Source organism: Meles meles, chromosome 6, assembly GCF_922984935.1.
Source record: "Meles meles chromosome 6, mMelMel3.1 paternal haplotype, whole genome shotgun sequence".
In the NCBI taxonomy this organism is placed as follows: domain Eukaryota; kingdom Metazoa; phylum Chordata; class Mammalia; order Carnivora; family Mustelidae; genus Meles; species Meles meles.
Window position 1 is genome coordinate 80,526,850 of NC_060071.1, and position 12,507 is coordinate 80,539,356.

At 32.4% G+C, this 12,507-nt stretch overlaps 1 protein-coding gene across 3 annotated transcripts in view; it reads right to left on the reverse strand.

The window, feature by feature from the left end:
* The window catches only part of NOVA1 (NOVA alternative splicing regulator 1), a 153,649-nt gene that overhangs the window by 13,412 nt on the left and 127,730 nt on the right, over window positions 1-12,507 (reverse strand). The window lies entirely within an intron of this gene.

The following is a 12,507-nucleotide window of genomic DNA, read 5'->3' on the forward strand; positions in this document are numbered from 1 at the left end:
ACTAGAAATCAAATAACTATAAAGAAAACACAAGGGTTGTAAATGATAAACATTTTAGGGCAGCCTATTATTTACAAATGAAAGTAATTTGGAGCACTGTCATCTTAATGCTTACCAAACTATATTTTACTAAAATGAGGTTAAATTTCTGGAAGCCCATTTGTCATCATTGCCCATGTGTGAAATTATCAAAAGTCTCTTAGCAATTGTTATTATTATCACTGTTACTATTTTAAACCATTTCATCTTAGACAAGCTCTTTCAGAATATATGTAATAAGATAAATGTTTAGTGTTCTTAATTCAGATTAGTGAAAAATGTATTTGAAATATTTGGGGTTTTAATATGAAAACTAATGTTTTTAATTTAATATTTTAAAGGTTTTAATGTCAATTTAAAAAGTGAAAAATAGCTATAAACATTAAAGTAGAGGCTGTGTTCATGGAAGTGGATGATGAAAAGGGATGAGAAATAAGGATAGAGGGAATCAAGAATTCTATTTTGGATATTTTAAATTTGAAATCCCCAACATTTAAGTGTTGATATTGAGTAGGTGATTGGCTATGGGTCTGGAGATCAGAGGAAATTTGAGAGTAAACAGAGAGATAGTTATTGAAAGCAACAGGAATGGATAAGGTAGCCTAGGGGACCATAAAAGTGAGTAACAATTCATTAAATAGTGAACAGTAAAGAACTGTGTTTGACAAGAAAATATTAAACTGCTAAAACCAATCAAAGATATTTAAGGTAGATCAGCAAAATTAATCACTAAAAAAAAGTGAACCATGAATGGTCTACTAATCTTTTTCTTTTAAAAAATGTGTGGCAGTATGTATTGCCTTTTAGAAATCACATTGTAGTACATATTAAGTTGTAAAATGAACATAATCTTTAGTTTCTCTCCTTTTGGGATCCTTCTGGGAAATAACCCAAAACACAGAAAACACACAGAGCAGTGCACAGGTACTATGCAATTAAAAAATATTGTGGAAAATGACACAAAATTCTAAAATATATATAAATATGTTACATAGACTTTGGATTAAATAGTGTAAAATTATATGCACGTAAAACTGAAATGAAGGTAATATTAGAAATCAAATTTCAGGTGAGCTTTTTTTCCCCTTACCATATAAACTTTGTCTTATTTTAGTATTTTAAAAGCAGTGTAACAAGAGGAAATAAAAAAATTACTCCCAAACTAGGCTGCTGAATAAATAAATCTTGCAAGAGCAGAATAAATAATTTGTTTAAAATAGTTTTAGTAGATTTCCAGTATTCACTACATAATTTTTTTTTTTAGTGTTTATTGTGTGCCAATTACTGTTTCAGACGTTGGTGATTTTATAGAAGTAAATAAAAAGGATAAGTCCTCACTTTATGAAACTTACAGTCAGGTGGTATCATAAATACTACCAAATATTTAAATTTATATAATAATATTAGTTCAGAGATGACAGGGGATTTAGAATATACTTTTAAATTTTAATAAGGAAGCTTAAAACCATAGTTTTAAATAAGTTCATGTAATTAAAATAAATGCTTGTTTATGAAGACCACAAAGGTAGTTCTGGAATTTAAAGGTTTTTAAAATTCTGAGTTTATTCATGGATTGATTTGACACTCTATGATGTAACCAAACTAATTAGATATTTTTAGAACTAAATGTCTCAACTATGTTTGAAAATCAATCTCTACTTAAACTTATGTAACTAGATAATTAATTAAAAAGGAACCTTTTATAATTTCGGTTTTAAATTTTGTTTTTACAAATTTTTGATTAAGCCATTTTTACCATTAAAATTATTACTTAGAGGAAAAGATTGATATGCTATATTTTTACAAGACTTTAAGATTTTTTTTTTTAAAGATTTTATTTATTTATTTGACAGACAGAGATCACAAGTAGGCAGAGAGGCAGGCAGAGAGAGATGGGGGGGGGGAAGTAGGCTCCCTGCTGAGCAGAGAGCCCGAGGGACGCGGGGCTCAATCCCAGGACCCTGAGATCATGACCTGAGCCGAAGGCAGAGGCTTTAACCCACTGAGCCACCCTGGCGCCCCAAGACTTAAGATATTTTGAAAGATATCTCTGAAGTCAAATATCGGTGGCTGTAGGTATTTTAGATTTTCTAATCTTGCTAATACATTTCTTATATTTACTTTTACCAATAATTTTTCTGAAGACAATACTTATTTTTTAAAAACAAATACGTTTGCATTTCAGTATCTTACCAGTAAAATTTGATAATTTACTACTACAAATGACTATTGTTAAGAAAATGAAAATCTCATAAATTATTCTTATTTAATTAATACTTGGGATAAACAAATATTAACTAAATAAAAGGTTACAGAAGAATGTCTATAATTTAACAAACTGTATTATTAGTCACAAAGCTAAGCTTTTCCCCTATATATGGACTGAAGTAGTTTACTTCTACTATTTAATGAATCATAAATAAAAATACATTAATTTTATAACTTCTATTATTTGACTAGAAACAATTCACAGTTAGTTAATGAAATAGAAGACTTCCTTTTCCAGAAAAAATTTTTTTTTAAAGATTTTATTTGTTTATTTGACAGAGAGAGATCACAAGTAGACAGAGAGGCAGGCAGAGAGAGAGAGAGGGAAGCAGGCTTCCTGCCAAGCAGAGAGCCTGATGTGGGACTCAATCCCAGGGCTCTGAGACCATGACCTGAGCCGAAGGCAGCGGCTTAACACACTGAGCCACCCAGGCGCCCCCAGAAATATTTTTAAAGAGTAACTTAAAAACTGTATCATCTAATTGAAGGAAAAAACCAATAGGTAAATAAACACTTAATAAAATGAATTATAAAGGTATTAAGTTCAGAAGAAAAGATGTTTTTAATAAGATCAACTTATTATTTCCTAGAATGTTCCCTAATCAAAGACAAAAAAATTAGAAAAGTCAACAATGAGAAACAATTTTTTATTCTATAGTGAGCAGGAGTCAAATTCTCTCATCTGGCAAAACTATTCTTTAAAAGAAAATGCAAAGACATTGATTCCTATTTCTAAGCATTTTAAAAAGAAAATTAAAATGTCGAAAATAAACGATAACTACCCCTTTTATATGGCTTAATTTGAAAGATTATGAAATAATCTATTTTACTGTACACACACACAGCAAAAGGACTAATACACATCTGGAGCAAAGAGCAATCAGGGTTTTGGTTATATAAACACATGTACAATGTTCTGTCTTGAGAATATACTGTGGTATAAGAACTACTAAAACCCAACTTTTGTAGCAACATGGACAGGACTGGAAGAAATTATGCTGAGCGAAATAAGTCAAGCAGAGAGAGCCAAGTATCATATGGTCTTACTTATTTGTGGAGCATAACAAAGAACATGGAGGACATGGGGAAAGGGAGAGGAGAGGGAGTTGAGGGAAACTGGAAGGGGAGATGAACCATGAGAGACTATGGACTCTGAAAAACAACCAGAGGGTTTTGAAGGGGCGGTGGGGGGTGGGGGGTGGGAGGCTGAGGAACAAGGTGGTGGGTAATAGGGAGGGCACGTACTGCATGGATCACTGGGTGTGATGCCAAAACAATGAACACTGTTATGCTGTAAATGAACAAATAAAAAAAAAAAAGAAAAACAAAAAACAAAACAAAACAAAACAAAAAAAAAGAACTACTAAAACCAAGACTGCAAGGAAAACGTTGATGAAATACACAAACCACCTTTACCTGGTAGGCAGTCCAGAAAGACAGAGTATTGCAAGCCTGCCTACTTAGGAGCCAATGCCTGATTTATCTACAGTATGTAAAATAAGCAACATTACAGAGTGACTATCCATTCTTTTCTCCTGAAGAGTACCACTGTCTTCAATCAAAATAGCTGAAAAGCCCTAGATTTCCCATAAACATGAATATATCTTCATATGAAATCATACCTTCAAAAGTGACTTTGGAAGGTCATATAATCTGGTATTTACCATATGATGTGTTATAAAAATATAAATTATGTGTTTTCAGCAGCCATCCTTGTCCTCAGGCAGATCCTCTGATTCTCATTACTGGGTGTGAAGAACACACTATCTATAGCATAGCAAATTAGCAAACTTAGAAGTTTGCAATGGAACAAATATGGTCAGGAAGCACTGATTTAACCTTTTTCCATAATTTTGGGCAAGAATATTGCTAAACAATTTTAAAAGAATACCACTTAATCTGTATATAAAGATCTCCAAAGTAAGAGAACTCCTGACCAAATCTGGGAATCATCAAAGACTACTAATGCTCTCTGAATAGATAATTATCCTTTGTATAATAACCTTTCATAGATTTAAATTGTACTAGTTAGTAAACTCTACTGTTCTCAAAGCTAAACCTAACACCTACCTTTCAGCTTCTACACAAATCAAATACTTTTCTTTAATACTTTTCAAATAAAGTATGTTATTTCATGAAAAAAGTTTTCATAATTAAAGTTTGAGAGACGAAAGTGTTAATATCGTACACAATCATAATCATTTTAGTCAACTAATATGCAGTTTTCGTATGGTAAACAACTTCAGAAAACATTTTTCTAATTTTTTAAACATACATGCCCAATCTTGTGCTAGAACTATCAAATAAATACCTCCATAGGTAGTTTTGATGTGAAGCTAGGAATGGGCACCTTTGACAGATTAAGAAAGAATGAAGAAAAATATTGTAAACATTACACAATTTGACATAAACTTTAAAATATGAAACAGTTGTCATTTCATTTGCTAGTTAATAAGTGCCTTCCCTACGCCTGAACACTCTCTCGTGATCCTTCTTGAAACTCCTCAGTAAAGCATTCCACAACTATTAAAAGAAGGAGCCAAGTAGCTCAAACAAATATATAATGTCAAAGATGGTCCAGTCTTCCTCTTGGGAAATTCCCACTTCCTATTCTTTAAAACACAGTATAAATCACAACTGAAGGCATTATTTTCTCCATCTTGTTTTACATTCTCTTAGTTAACATTTTAAAAACAAAGTAGAGAGAAAACAAAAAAGTTAATAATGTTCATAATCCTTATCACCCTGATGATACACGCACACAACATGCTTTTTGACTATTAAACATAGGGCCATATGTTTCTTAGCAGCTTAATATTCTTTACATAATATATTATGAACACTATCCTAGGTCAAAGTATGAGGTTTTAACTCATTATTTTTAATAGCTTCACCAATAATATTCTGCAATACCGTAATTTATTCAGTCACTCTCCTGTTAAAGAGGTCAGGCTTTTTCCTAAGTTTTGCCTCTGCAAATAATATTGTAATATACATCTTTTGTTTCTATATTTCTGTATATTGGTGCATTAAGTTTTACTGAGTGAATTCTCAAACACTGCAATTTTGTAGCATTTCTTACTTACATCAACATTGTATAAGAATGATTATTTCCCATATCTGTGTCAGCACTTTTACTTTATAAATACACATGCACACACACAAAAACATGTGTATTCTAACAGACATAGAATTTTATCTATTTGTTAAAAAAAGCAGAATGTTGTGATATTGATTCATATTTCCCTGATGCCTAGTGAGGTTAAATATGTTTTCATGTGTTCATTGGATATTTCTTTTTTTTTTTTTTGTTTAAGATTTTATTTATTTATTTGACAGAGAGAGATACAAGTAGGCAGAGAGGCAGGCAGAGAGAGTGAGAGGGAAGCAGGCTCCCCGCCGAGCAGAGAGCCCGATGCGGGACTCGATCCCAGGACCCTGAGATCATGACCTGAGCGGAAGGCAGCGGCCTAAACCATTGAGCCACCCAGGCGCCCGAGGATAGTTTTCTTAAGCAAGAAGAAAACCCAAAACAAAGGAATAGGTTAAGATTTGGGATATAAATACTTTATATTTTTGGTATAGCAGAATACACCATTAGTAAGCAAAAATGGCAGTATCTATGGAAAAATATACATTGCACACATGTAACAATGAATTAATAACTCTACAGGGAACTCCTATATAAGGGGGGAAAAGGGGAGAAAAATAGGCCAATTATGAAAAGGCACTTTATGGAAAAAGAAATAGAAATATCCAATGTGGGACGCCTTGGTGGCTCAGTTGGTTAAGCGGCTGCCTTTGGCTCAGGTCATAATCCCAGCGTCCTGGGATCGAGCCCCACATCGGGCTCCTTGCTCGGCGGGGAGCCTGCTTCCCCCTCTGCCTCTGCCTGCAACTCTGCCTGTGCTCTCTCTCTCTCTCTTTCTCTCTAATAAAATAAAATCTTTTAAAAAAAAAAGAAATATCCTCAACTTTATTTCAAAACTGTAATTTACAGTTTCAATCTTGAATTCATTGAAATTTATTTTTACATATTGCACAGGGTAGAGGTCTAAATTTATTTTCTTTCAGGTGAGTAGTCAAGTATACCAGCACCATTTATTAAATAAAACATCTTTTTCTAAAATGAATTAAAATGACATTTAAATATTACCCAGGACTGACAGCGTTCTAAACGCTTTTCATGTATTCATTCAATTTAGGGATCATGACAACTCTACAAGTTAGGCACTGTTGTTACCCACATTTTACAATAAGAAACACACATGGCAAAGTTAAGAATGTTTCCTAAATCAGAAAATTAGGAAGTGGCAAAGATTTGATTTGAAGCCATGCATTATGACTCCAGATCACTGTTCTCTTACTGCCTAAATGATACTACCTTTCTTAATGTATAATAAAATACAGTAAATTTCCATATGTACTTAGATTTCCAAAATCTCTATGTTTCACTAACTATATCTGTTTGTATTAATACCATTCCTTTTATTATGATACTTTATAGTAAATTTTAATAGAGTGAAGTATGTCATCCCACAAAATATTTTTCTTGATAATTCTTTCATTAATAATAGCCTTATGGTAATTCTTAGGCACTTGTTTTTCATATGGATATTAAAATCACTTGCCTTTGTTTCCCTTTCCTACAAAACTAAAAAAATTTGGAAGAAAATGAAAATTACAATACATTTGCATATTAAAGTATTGATATTTTTAATCATCTCTTCCAAAATGTTTTAAAGTCCATTCATTAAGGAAGTTGTTTTATGTACTTATCTGAAAATTGTACATTCTCTTAAAAGGGATTCTATGCCTTTTTGGTTCAGTTTATTCTTGGGAAATTTTGAAGATTTAGATATGTATATGATATACACCAAGAAATTGCCCTCAAATATTAGCAATTTTTTGAAATGCTAGCATTTCATAAAGCTCTTCCTAGTAGTAAAGTACTTAAACTTCTAATGTATATAATAAATTAGTAAGTTCACTTAAAAAGAACATTTGGATTTCACTATTTTTCTAGAACTTTCTCAAACACTCTTCTAAAGAACACTACCTTGACATCTCAGAGACACACACATGCTGAAGGAAATGAAAATTAATTTTGATCTTTTGGTAGAGAATTATGACAATTCTTGAGACAAGAGATAAGAGCTTGACTGGCTTTCAAACTGTGTTCTGAGTAAAACAGTAGTCTAATGAAGAAGGCTTTGTCTCTTTAACTTAACCTCTTTATTCAATACAGAAACACATAAACACAGAACTAACTGGTGTTGCCAGAAAGGAGGGGAGGAAGGATAGGTGGAATAAATGAAGAGGATTAAGAGTTACAGACCTCCAGTTATAAAATAAATAAGTCACAGAGATGAAAAGCACAGCATAGAGAATAGGGTCAATCGTATTGTAATAACATGCTGACAGACAGTAACTACACTTTTCAGAGAATTGTTGAACTCACCATGTTGCACACCTAAAACTAATTTAACATTGTATGTCAACCAAACTTAAGTAATAAAAATTTTAAAAATATCCTTTATCCAGTTGGTTTATATTTTTGGAGAACTTATATTCAAAATTTCATTTGAAGAGATTTTCAAAAATTAAGTTTTTAAACATACAGGTTGTAAGCCTGCTCTCCTCCTAATACTAGTCATTCAAAAAATATTTATTGAGAACCCATTAAATTAAACCCAGAAGATTACTGTTTCTGATACATGACAGAATAAAACAAAGATCCCTGTTCTCATGCAACTTACTTTCTAGGAAAGCGAGAGAGACGATACACAGCAAATATGACAATACACAAAGTATATGGTATTCTATGAGGTGATGGGAAAAAACCACAGGAGTACTGGGAGAAGAGCGAGGCCAGTTTGCAGTATGATATAGGGTGGTCAGATAGGCCTTATTAAGTAGGTTTATTTTGAACTAAGACTGGATGGCAATTTAGAGTAAGTAGATCCCTAAGTAAAAAGAACTTCATGCAGAGAGAAAAGCAAGAGCTAACTGCTAAGGGGAGAGCATGCCTAATGCCTGCAATGAAAAGCAAGCAGGTCAATTTGCCCTGGGCAGAGTGGGTGGGAGGTGAGGTAGGAAATGAAGTGAAAGAGGTATTGTGGTGAGGGCCAGATCGTGCAAGTTAATGGGTGTCATTAGGGATTTTGGGTTTTACTGAGTGAAATGGGAAACTATTACAGGTATATTACAGGCAAAGGAAAAAAAACAACAACAAAAAAACAAAACCTGACACATTTTAGAAGGAATACAGACTTTATGGAGAGCAAAGGTAGAAAGGCAGAAAACCATATATGGAAGCTGTTGCAATAATTCAGGCTTGATTTAGGGTAACAGCAGATGAAATGAGAAGTGATTAAGATTCTACACCCTTTTTTAAAGGTAGAGTCACTATTATTTTTTTATAGGAACTGGACTTGGGGGTACAAAAGAAAAAAGATGAGGGTGATTTCTGTTCTGAGCAAGTGGATGTATGACACTGTATTCCACTAAGATGGTAAATGCTGATATAGACGGAACAGGTTTGGGGTAGTTTTGGGATTGTTGACTTTTAGAAGTCTATTAGATATGCAAGCGAAAACTGCTGCACAGGAAACTGAATACAGTCTATAGTTTCACTGTGAGATCTGGATTAGAGATAAGTATGAACCTAAGTTATGTGGAACCTGAATCATACAATTTTAAGAGACATCTTTGGGAAATGCATTCAAAATTATGAACACAAAACTAGGTACAGTGTCTTGTCATAAGCTTGAGCAGGTGAGAAATCTTAAGGGTTAAGCTTCATTGGTTCAAAATAAACCCATCTCACACTAAAGACATAAACTTTACAGATTGTCAGCATTTGAAAGCCATGGTATTAGACAAGGAGAAAGAAAAGTATAAATCCAGATGTCATTATATATGACACATATATATATGTAGCACACACTGAAGAAAGATTCTCCTGCCGGCTTTGCAAGATGCAACCAGCCAAGGTCAAAGTGCCTCCTGGAGAGAGTGTCATCCTGCAGGGAACTTGGGTAGCCTCTAGAATCTGAGATTGCCTTTTGCCAACAGACAGTAAGAAGTCAGCACCCTCAGCAATACAACCGCAGGAAACTGAATGCTACCATCAACCTGGATCCACTTAAAAGGGGATTAGGTTAGGCTCCAGTCAAGCTTCTAGATGAGAATGCACTCCTTCCAGTACTTTTTGCAGCTTTGTGAGACCACGAACAGAGAACTCGGTGAAGAAGTGCCTGCATTCTTGACCTATGGAAACTATAAGGTAATAAATGGGTGCTGTTTGAATCCCTGCATAATTTGTTACACAGCAAAAGAAAACTAACACGGGGTTAAAAGAAGAGAACTTACGAAATAGCCATCTAGAAAGTAAAAAAGTGAATGGGCTTATGACTGAAAGAATTAAGGGTCTATTTGAGATCTACAGTCATGAATTTAAAGAAAGACCAGCTGAGTTTTACCTGTGTTTTTCTGTAACCACAGCAAGGGTGCTAAATACGAGTCACTTACTTTCATGTTTTATTATATCTTAGTAAATAATTTCAAATTCATCAGTAAATAAGCAAATGTCTATAAATTACATATTTTTGCAATCATTATTTTTCCTTTTTCTCTTCATGAAATATGAGAAGACTTCCAGGAGAGCTAACAACCAGGAACCTAAAATTAAAGCTGGAATTTAATTTTTAGCACCACTGACTGATTAGCAAAACCATTTTGTTGAATTTGGAAGTGACTGAAAAATTTAGTATCAATAACTTAGAACTGATGATCAAACTCAACTCAATGTTTTTTATTTTGTTTTTATGTTTTTTGAAAACACATTACTTAAAGAATCTAATTATATTTATTATATCTTTATATTTGCTTCATACTTAAAATTCCATATGTAAGAAATTTCAAAGTTGTACCTTGCAATATGTGACACATGCAAAAAAAAAAAAAAAGTCCAAGTTGTAAAACTATTAGCCCTACTAATGTTTCCTTCTTATTAGGGAAGTAATAGCAATTTGCTTTATCATTAGACAACATACAACTTAGTACTCTCACTAGTGAAGAAAATAACTGTAGAGCAGTTTAAACTATCTAGGAAAAGAATACAGAGACTGCTTACAGAAATATTTTGGAGCTAAAAAAGCAGCAACACTAGTACCTTAGAATTCTTCTTTAGAGGGGAAACTCAGTTTTCAAAAGCTCTATGCTATGCCATTTACCATCTTAAAGAATACACTTTCTTTTCCATAACACTTGAAAGATGCTTCAGAAAAAAATAAAATAAACATAACCTAACATTTATGGTTAACATTACATTCTAGATGCTGTACTGTTCAAGAACAATAAATTTATTTCCTTCTTCAACCCTATGAGATGTTACTATTATTTGAATTTCACAAAGGGAGAAACTGAAACCCAATTTACTCAGCAAGTAAGTGCCAGAGCAAGGATTTGATCATAGGCAATTTGGCACCAGTCTTGACTTATAACCACCATTCTGGAGGACTTCTCTTTATGATAGTCCTTCAATTTTCAGGGGGAAATTATTAAAGACCCACACCACTGTAGTTACAGTCTGTCACTCTGACCTGTGGAAATAGTCTAACCTGTAGAAATATGAGGGTAGAAAAAGTAAAATTTAGTATGTACTGAAACATGTAATCATTTTTAAAAGAATAGAAAAGGTTTTTAATGTTGAAACTGCAATAAATCTTACTCCTTGGTATATTTTCTGTGCTTTTTATTTTTGGGTTTTCTGAATATTAATAGTCCCTTAGACCTTTTAATCACACTACTGTGATAATGTGACATCATTATAACATAGACAAACTATTTATTCTGGAAATAGAACTCAATCATATCTCATTTAGCTGTTATTGAAGAAAATAACACAAACAGTTGTCTGGACATATTTTATATTGGTTTATAAAAGTTCACAAGGAAAAAGTTTATAGTTTTAACAGCAGAGGGTATCATATTAGCTGTAACACATAAAAATAATTTTTGTTACAGGTTTAAAAGTTCATTTTAATTGTGGAAACTTTAAGATGATCATATTAGAACCCATTCTTCCATCTTGATTACTTTTACAGATCTAAGCTAATATAGTGTGAATCTGAATCCATTGGGAAATACTGAGGGAATAAAATGATCACAAACTACTAATAAAACGATGGATGATGACTATAATTCCTTTAATAAATTTAAGAATCTTGTTTTGTTGTTCTTGTATATCTTGCCTCATGTTATCCAGGAGATATTATGCTTGTTTGTATAAAAGCAGAAGAAACCAGAATATAAATAAAATATATTTAACAACTATAACTGTGTATAGTGGATGAAGTATAAAACCACAATGAATTATTATTTCAAATATTAGAAAAAGAATTGGCAGAGGTGGACACAGTAACATATCTAGAGGGTTAAAATATTAGTAGACTTTAATGTATAAGCTAGCCTTTTTAAGAAATGATTTAACAGAAATTCACATGCACATAAAAGTAAATAAAAGAAAATACAAATCTAATTTCAAAGACAAAATTTCTGAGATAGTTTTTCTTTCCAGATCCAGGATTTTTACGTTGTTCATTCAGAAAAATCATTAGTTTTGCTTTTATTGCTGCTGCACTCATTTGTCTCGTTTTTGTTTGGAAAGTAAAGAATGATAAAGTATAAGAAAAATAATTAAAAAATAAAGTTAGCTGTTATCCCAATCGTTTTCTATATCATGTAATTAAGGTAATTAGAGTGAAAATGTATAAACACTTTTTTAATCTCATGCATTAATATTACAAGCTTTGTTCTCACTTTACATTGTATCTTTTCCTTCAACGAGAAGTGCTGGGATTCATCACTAGAGAAAATGTAGTATTTTAACCAAGTTATTGGGACTAAAATGTGAGTGTTATAGTTTTGTCTAAAGGGAATGCTACTGCATAAAATGAAAATCAATCTCCTACTTTGCTTCTAGTTATTATTTTAAAATTTTTCCTGAGGTTGTAAACTATTAAACTCAATAAATAAGCAAAATTATTCTGACAGTCTTAGATTAGATTACATGCAAAAAGCAAATTTAATCTAGTTAGCAAATACGGTTCAAGTTAATAATTTATTGGTCAACTATATGAAAAATGTATAAAAAGATAAGCTTTATTTAATAATTTAATAATCCCATAAGGCCTG